Genomic DNA, 9,245 nt, shown 5'->3' on the forward strand with positions numbered 1-9,245 from the left:
GATATAGTTTATTTCCACTTACAAAGGAGCAAATGAGTGTTTTGGAGAGGTTATGTAACTTGATAAAATTTTAGGAATTAGAAAGGAGAAATAAAAAGCAATGATCTGATTTTAGAAGTTTACTGTTTGCCTGTATACCAAATCTACAAATCTATTCAGCTATTTTAGTCATTCATTTATTCCAAAATTATGTTTTGAGTATCTAGATTATAGTTGAATGTGGAGATAGAGATAAATAGGAGGTGGTTCACATCATTGAAGAGTACATTCTTATAATAAACATAGCTTTTATGCCCAGTATTGCTGTGACTACGGGTCTCACTATGTCTCTAATACATGTTTTTTCCCATTTAGGAGATCTTCAAACAAGATTTTGCCACAGCTATTGTTGTACCTGAGCGAGTGCAAACATAGGAGTGCCACACATTGATAAAATTAGATGGTCCTTTATTGCCAATGGTGGAGAGTGGGCTCATGCCCTAAAGAATTCTTTACCCCGAAGTCCAAAGCAACAGGGTTTTTAAAGGGAAAAAAAACACAAAATCAGGAGGGGAATACATGGTTGCCAGGATCAGGGGGGAATACATGGTTACGAGGGTAAAGCTAACCTAAAACCTATGTGAAAATAACATCAATTATAATCTTAACAATACCAGTTACAATCTTAACAATTTCAATTATAATCTTGACATTATCTGGGTATCATCTTAAATCATATGTAGGAAATAGACAAATTACATTTTTATCATTAACCCAGGTATAGCCTTTCTGCTTCCAAGCTTGAGCGATCATGCTAGGGGATTTCTGTGCTTTGCCAAGTGTGATACAGTTTGTCAAGTGTGATGTAGTGGACTGCTATTGTCTGAGTGTTTTAGATCATAGTTTCAGACCAGAGTCTCACGGGGATGGGGGTGGGTGGAATGTTTTCTCAAGATGTTCTCTCAAGAATGTTTTCTAAGGGGCTCCAAAATGGAGTCCCTACTGTCAAGGTGCTGATTCACTATTTTAAAAAGAATTCAAATAGATGCATTTGCAACATTGCCTACTTGTACTTTATAATACCAAAACTCAGATATGTTACTGTCTGTCTAATAATTAATACAAAGTTGAGGTTTAGTAACTTAAATTTCTCTTCCAAAGAAGTGTATTTGGTGCATTTCTCACTTGAATGTATTTAATAGTATTTATATGCAAATTACCTAGCATAATTTCCACTTAGCACAAAGTAGATAATGAAGACCTTTAACTGAAGCAAACCACATTGAATTGGAATTACACCTAGAATATAAATCTACATTACTAATGAAATCAAAGTTTAGAACTTTTTTTCTTTCACAGGCTTAAATAGTCCCCTTTCAGACTTCTAACAGTTCCAGAGTCAAGGGGTTTCTGATGGAAGAAGACCTGATTTAGATAAATGGGATATTTCAGTTATTCCTCGTGCTAGGATCTATTTATTGTCTTGATATGATTCAAATTTGTGTTTTCACTGGGATAGAAGGCATATAAAAGTGCCATGTACCCTACTGAGTTCATTAAATATTAATAAATATTAATGGGATTTAAAATTAAACTGATTCCTGACCATTAAAATAAGCAAAGTCATCATTTGGTGGCCAAGGTTTTGAACTTTAAAGTTTATATATAAAATTATGAGAAAGCTTTTACCTTTGGGAGAGAAAAAGTTGTAACCAAGTCTCTGATGTAATAATCCATAAAGTTTCTCACAGAAATGTGTGTCAACGCTTAAGGCTCAAATGCCAAATTTTGAGTTCCGTTGGGTACTATCTCCACCCAGACCAAAACTAAATAATCTCCCTTACATAGCCAGCACTTTTCATGTCCTCCACTCCAAAATTCAGGTGGGGCAAGGAGCCTGAAACTGAAATTTAACCTTTTACATTTGCATAAATATCACTGTTTCAGCTTTCCAAAGCAAAGTGTGAGTGAAGAGTAAAAAAGTTCAATGAAACCATTCTTTTTTTTTTTTTTTTTAATGAAACCATTCTTATTTGTGAGGACTTATTTGAACAGCTAGCATTGTCGGTGAAAAGCTGTCATAACTCTCAGATCCGATAGCAGGAGCTGGCCACAAGCCTTAACAGGCAATGAACCGTCCAGCACATTCAATTTTCATGAAATTCCCATGCCAGGATAGAAGGCTTTCGGGGGAAGCAGGCTTTAAAGGTGCCATGTGCTCACAGTGTTGTTCTATATCCACAGAACCATTTGAAATAATTGCAGCAGGTGTGGACATCTAACTGACCAATTAAAATAATTTTATCATTTGACTCCTGCCAAACATTTGACATAACTACAAAAGGATCTTTGAATTATGCACATCTTTATGGCTGCAGGTTCTCCTGGGAGGTGAGACTTTCTTGCAGTTTTGCTGTCTTTCATGAATCCAGGCCAGCTTTTCCTCATTCACTTTCCTGTCACAAGTTATAAATGAAAAATAAACCATTCCATTCGTTATGCAAAAGCACCAATGCCTCAGAGGTAATGTTTTTACCCCAACTCCAAAGAGCCTGGAAGAGGCCAATTATATCTGTCGAAAGCAAACTGGATTCTGTTGTCACAGGTAATAAGATCTGCCTGAAACTCACCATCTGCACTTTCTAACACCAGTTGCTATCGAATTACATTTCCCATAAAGAAATTAAAGAAAAATTTAATCACACACCATATGTAGATGTGTGTCTCCTGGTGTTACTTACATTTGCCTTTGTCACCAGGACTCTTAGGACAAAGAATACTTGTGACCTGCTCTACTTTTAGGTTGTGCTGGGTGGGGAGCTTTATGCCAGAAATGTTTTCACACATTATGCTAATAATAGTCTCTTAGTAGCCACTGAGGGATAGGAGACCCTAGGTTCATCAAGCTGTTTCTTCCAATCCTATAGTGAAGAAGAAGATTGAATTTTTTAAGGAAAGAAAAATAGCGAAAGAGAGAGGGAGAGAGAAAAAAAGAGAGAGCAAGGAAGGAAGGGGCCAATGTGGATACAAAGAAAGAAAGATGTAATCCTTGGAGTACTATCACAAATATTTTCTTTCGGATCCAAAAGCTGGTGCTGTGGATAAAGGACAGAACTGGGAAACAATAGCTTTTATTAAGAGCATGTCCTGACATGGTTCAGAAAATGTTCGTTTAGCTATGAGGCTGTGGTTTATGGTACAATGAAATGAGAAGACAAGAGAAGAAGGAATTGAAGGTGTATAAATTGGGAAGGTGATTAAAATCAAGATGAATCTCTTCATTGTTTGTGTATCTGGCTTATTGTTCGTTAATCTTTCCCTGTGCATTGGCTCTTTTCCTGGGTTTTATCTGCATGCTGTAATTCCTCCCATCTTTATCTCTCTGTCTCTCTTTTTTACTCCCCCACCCCACTCCATCTGTGTGTGTGTGTATCAGGTCACTTCAAGCCGTTGCTCAACCGTCATATTATATTTCTCTTTCCTTTTATCATCACTGCTTTGAAACTTCTACTTCCTCACTTCCCATCAGAACCTAAATTCACAGCATTTTCCTTTTTTATTCTCAGGATCCCATTAAAGTGGAATATTCTCAGTTCAACGCACATATTTTCATCACATCCTCTCTGCCCCACTGCCATTTGTACAGCTCATTTTCTTTCAATTCTAACCCTTAATATTCTTGCCTGGTTTTCCTTCAACATCTGTGGGGTCTCCCCACTTCACTGCCTCCTGTCCATTCCGTTTTCTCACCCCCATAATCATGTCCTCAGTGCAGGGTCTGATCATAGTGCTCCAAAAGTCTCCTTTCAAGTCTACTTCCACAGGTTTGCAGAACTTTCAAACATTTCTTCTTGTTCTCTCTCCTGTAGTTTTGGAACAACATTGATTTCTTCCCCTTTACCTTATTAAAACTTTGCAACGGTCTTTAAGGATAAAACTCAAATCTCCCACCAGATGCTACACACGTCCTGGTAAGGACTTCTCAGTTTCCCTGACACTCATCCTACAGGCAGCCAGACAAAATTATTTGCTAGTTAGCTGACTCACATTCTCCTAACATATCTTAAAATTTCATGTTATAATTCATCTTTTGATAAAGACCTTATTTGACACTTTTACCTGGATAACTCCTACTCATCTTTCATGAAATATTTCAGTTGTTATCTTCATGGAAATATTAACACAGACATCATATGCAAATAGGCAAATCCTGCCCTTTATTGTTCTTATTGAACTCTGTACATGCCTATTCAATCACTTATACTCTTGTCTGTAATCTGTGTTATTCCTCCAAAAGCATTGCTTTTAGTAATGAACTATGTTTTTAACTGTGTTTTTAAAACTTTTTATTTATTTACTTATCTTAAAGACAGACAAAGAGAGATGGAGTCCAAGAAACAGATTGCCCCTTCAGGGGTTGGTTTCCCAAATATCTGCAACAGCTTTGGCTATGCTAGGCCAAATCTGGAAGCCCAGACTCAAGCCAGGTCTCTGACATGAGTGGCATGGACTCAGCTCCTTGGGAACTCTCTGCCACCTCTCAGGGTGCACACTAGCAGGAAGTGAGAATTTGTGTGGAGCCAGGACTTGAACCAAGCCATTCCACTAATGAATGTAGATGTCCCAAGCAGTGTCTTAACCACTGAGCCAAATGGCTGCCTGAGGCTATGTTTTTAATTGATGTATTCTCAGTATTTAGAACAGGGCCAGATATAATTCAGTCAATAAGCAGAAGAATGCAAAAATGAAGACAGGAAGAAAGGAAAAGAGAAAGAAAGAGGAACAAAGGAAGGAGGGAGGGAGAAAAGAAGAAAGGAAGGGAGGTACGTGTTATTGTTCTAGGCAAGCATCCATCTATCCGTCTATCCATCCATCTTCCTTCTTGTAGCAGTATTCGTAGGAATCACCCTCTCTCCTATCCAGTGTATTTCATTCAGATGAAATTTTTCCACATTTGGCTTCAATGGGGGTATATGGACTTTCAAAACACAATTATCTATTTTGACTGTAAATCCTGAACTCAGAAGCTTGGAAAGCTCAAATATCTCAGAGATAAAAAAAAAAAAGCTTTTCTATATGGCTTCCCAAAATATGTCAAATTTGAAGTTAGTTAAACCTTTAGCATACATGTCCACAATCTTCAGATGTCTATGAAATATCTAGCAGGTGTTATATACCAGAAATCTAATCAATGAATAAATGCATTAATTTCAGTGATACAGGAACTCATTTATTCAAACAAATGGGTCCTTGGATGCAAGTATTTTTGAAAACTGTCTTGAACTTTCTGTATGATAACTTTACATGCTTTCTTTGTGCTGATAGGTATTGTTACACATAACACAGCAGTTATTCCTTAAAATTTATTTATTTTTTTCAATGACAAAGAGAGATAGAGAGAGAACTTTCATTAGGAACTTGGAACTTAGGTTCTCCTGTCTGAGTGGCAAAGATACAACTACTTGGGTCATCAACCACTGCCTTCCAGTGTGGAGGGTAGGGGTATTAGGAAGAAGTTGAAATCAAGAGCAGAGTTGGGACTTGAACCCAATCACTCCAACACAGGCTGCAGGCATTCCAAATGGCTTTTTAACCGCTGTACTAAACACTTGTCTCGGCAACACTTTTCACTCATTACTTCTTTTTTCCTTTCAATCAGTCATAACATTCCTCCTTTGACATATCCTTGGAATTTTATCTTTCTTCTCCATATCTACACTTCTTTCCACTATCATCTTTTTACCATTTTCTGCAATAATAACCTGTGTAGAAAAGCAGTACACACCCCACCTCTTCACAAGCTTTGTTCCGCAAGGCGGAGAGGGCTCATGGCAGTCACAAACTGCATCCAGCTCAGTGTATCTCTCAATAGCCCAGTTGTGATACTTTGAGGATTTCACATAAAATCTGAATTCCTATCTTCCCTTGGGAATTAGTTTTAAATAAACCTGGGTCCTGAGTTCTTTCTTGGTAATAGTTATGAATTGCATTGCATTCCCCAAAATGATAGATCAAAGTTACAATGTATCAGTGACTATTTGGGAATAGGGATTGTGTAGATGCTATCAAGATGAGATTAGTATGAGGCAATACTGGATCAAAATGGTCCTTAATCTGATAACTGGTATATTTATAAGAAACAGGTAATCTGAACACAGACTCACACACACAGAGAAGAGAATATACACATGAATAGGGAGAACAATATTGTTTCAGACATGGCAGGGATAGGTCTATGGGTCAGGAAATGCCAATAGCTTTTGGTTACTGTTAGAAGCTAGGACAACCCAGAGAAAGGTCCTGCCCCCTCCTTCAGAGAGAGATTGGCCTTCCCAACACATTGGCTTTTAGCTTCCAGAACTGTGAGAATACGCATTTCTACTGTTTTAATCCATTCATTTGTGGTACTAACATAGTAACGATGGACTGGGAATGGATAAGCCTGGGCCCCTTATAGGGTACTTGTGATCTTCACATCCCGGGGCGCACTATAATTTCTGCCACCACTGTGGTTGTCACAAGGCCAGCAAGTGTCATTTGTCTTCTTACATACAGCCAACCTCCCTCACTCACCTGATGTATTTGTTCCCTATACGATTTTGAGAATCTTATTATTTGTATTTTATTAATATACTCATTTTTTAATTTCAAAATTTTATTCTTATTCTCTAACAATTTTCAACTGTAACATTTTATATTTGCTGATGTTGCTGCTTTTAAAACTTGGTATAGTTGATGTAGTGTTGACATTTTGGGTATTGACTTCACTTTGACCAAAAAAAGAGATATATAGGTCTTAACCTAGATATTGATTTTGTTTTTGCTAGATAATTTTTCACTTTGATGGTTGTCCAATGAATATACGTTATTTGGCAGTGTCTCAGGCCTCTTCTCTTTGGAAGCAGAAGCACTTCCATAGTTGTGACTACCAGAAATGGCTCTTGGCAATGTCAGATGTCCTGACAGGGGAAGGAGGGAAAGAATAAAATCTCTATCACTGAGAATCACTGTCCTAGGCTATTTTTATGTCAGTTGTTACAAAAACAAATAAATACAGTAGTACACATAATAATATCTCACAATTATAAATAATATCTTAGAAGGTAATCTACAAGGTTCCAGATTGTCAGCACAATTTCATTTTGCCACATACTACTGTATGTCTAGCTGTAAGAAATTTCTTTTTTTAGCCTATGACATAGAGCTTAAATTGATCCCAATACCTCTTTGTTATTCTGCCTTAATAAGTAGAATGTCAATATTAATTTGGGCACATTTTCATGCAAATAAAGTTTTGTTTCTCATCTGACTGACAACAAATGGACATGTGAGTAGATGTTGGCCAATGAGCTATAAGTGGGAGTGCTACTTGAAATTTTCAGAAGGTGACATTAAATAAATAGCTAACTCTTATCAGTTCATTTTTTGCTTCCTAATGCTTAGAATTAGAATATAATGATTAGAGCTCTAGAGGCCATCCCCAGGCAACTCCCTAAAAATAAGGGAGAAACACTAGAAGCCTAGATCCCCAAAAGAGAGAAACTGCTATATGATTTCAAGCCTGCCTCCCTTAGGACTTCAACTAAAAAGAGAAAAGTAATGTTTTTATCTTGTTGACACCATTCTTATTTCAGAGTTCCTGGCATATATAAAGCAGCCTACTTCTAGTTAATACATAGCTCATTCTATTCCTATGAAGATATTTCAAAATTTCTCACTAATAATTTGCATTATTTCAGTATTGACTCACACATAGCTCTCTCTACAGTTCAAAAGTTGTCAAAATTATTTTCATAATATGGTAATCTTAATACATATATTATGAGAATATGGTTGCCTCAGGGATATAGTATACAAGGCACCTAATACACTGTTTGTGTGATGTTTATTGATATAACCATGAGAATAATTGCATCAATTAAGATTATTATTACATTTGAGAATGTCGTTGTTTAGGATTCTATCATCCAAGGAAAGTATTCTTATGACTTAGAAGTTGTTTCTCTGAAGGTTAGGATACCTGGTTGAATGAAACTCATGAATCTGACTTAAGTATTTCTTTTTTGTAATATTAAGCGTGATATTAAAAACAAAAACTAATATTTTCACATATGTTGTCTTTGGTACCAAAATGTTATAGCATTTAGCTTATTAAATTCGAGTACAGGTTTTTCCTTTAAGCCATCAGTTCTGAACCTGACTATTAACATCATCAATGATATTTTAAAACTTATAGACACCTCAGCATGAATTCCAGAGCTTCTGATTAAGTATTATGAGACACAGACTTGATATTGTGAATGCTTAGAGCTCCCAGTTCATTAAAATCCACACAGAAGTTTGAGAACAGCTACTGTAAATATCCATAAGGGCAGACCATTTCCCTACTGTTTGGTACAGTTGTCTGCAGCCAGGGTTGGCACCTGGAAGCAGTGAGCACATGGTAGCCTCCCAGGTTGCCTGGCATGAAATAAAGTAATTGGGAGGCTACTTTTCTACCATATTCTCCTCTTCTGATAGTCTTCTCTCTTATATGCTCATTGATTACTCTAGAGATGGGTGTTTTGTGCAGCAGCTAGACGCACTTGGGACAGCCATATCCCGTATCACAGTGCCTGGGTTCAAGTCCTGGCTCCATTCCCAATTTCAATTTCCTGCTATTGCAGATCCTGAGGTGCAGCAGATAATGGCTGAAGTTGTTGCGTCCCTGCCACTCACATGGGAGATCCAGATGGAATTACTGGCTTCTGGTTTTGGCCTGACATTGCTCTGGCTATTGTGTGAATTTAGGCAAATTAGCAGATGGGAGATCTGTGAAATCCCTCTCTTTTACTCTCTCTCACTCTCTCTTATAAATAAATAAAATTAAAATATGAGAAAGACTAATGTTCTTTATTTTTTAAAAAAAGACAACATAAATCCTCATGTTAAGAGTTGTATAGATTATCTTAGATGTTTTGGCATTGGTATGGATTCCTCTGGAATTTTTGGTCAATCAGAAGTCAATAATTGCTTTGACTCCTAACCCACTACTTCTCTTACTTTTGACACCATCACCACTATTTGTTTGCATCTGATTGAAGGGTAGATATGACAAAAAGGAAAAGTTATAATTTTCATGGACCTTGGAGACTTTCCTTCAATAAATTACTAGATACAATAAAGATACAAATAATACAGGCATAATACTCTATTTTCATAGAATATTAGCTATTTCTATGAGCAAACCAATTATCAAATCATTGCTCTATCTCCTTCAAAACTCA

General features: G+C 36.8%; 1 long non-coding RNA gene across 1 annotated transcript in view; it reads left to right on the top strand.

Annotated features, from left to right (window-relative positions):
* LOC149127397 (uncharacterized) overlaps window positions 1–8,087 on the top strand; it is a 33,598-nt gene extending 25,511 nt beyond the window's left edge. Inside the window, exon 2 of the long non-coding RNA XR_016231533.1 lies at window positions 355–8,087. This is a non-coding gene — a long non-coding RNA (uncharacterized LOC149127397). The remainder of the gene's footprint in view (window positions 1–354) is intronic.
* The last annotated feature ends 1,158 nt before the right edge of the window (window positions 8,088–9,245 follow it).

This window comes from Oryctolagus cuniculus, chromosome 3, assembly GCF_051225735.1.
Source record: "Oryctolagus cuniculus isolate XC-2025 breed Fujian yellow rabbit chromosome 3, ASM5122573v1, whole genome shotgun sequence".
In the NCBI taxonomy this organism is placed as follows: Eukaryota; Metazoa; Chordata; class Mammalia; order Lagomorpha; family Leporidae; genus Oryctolagus; species Oryctolagus cuniculus.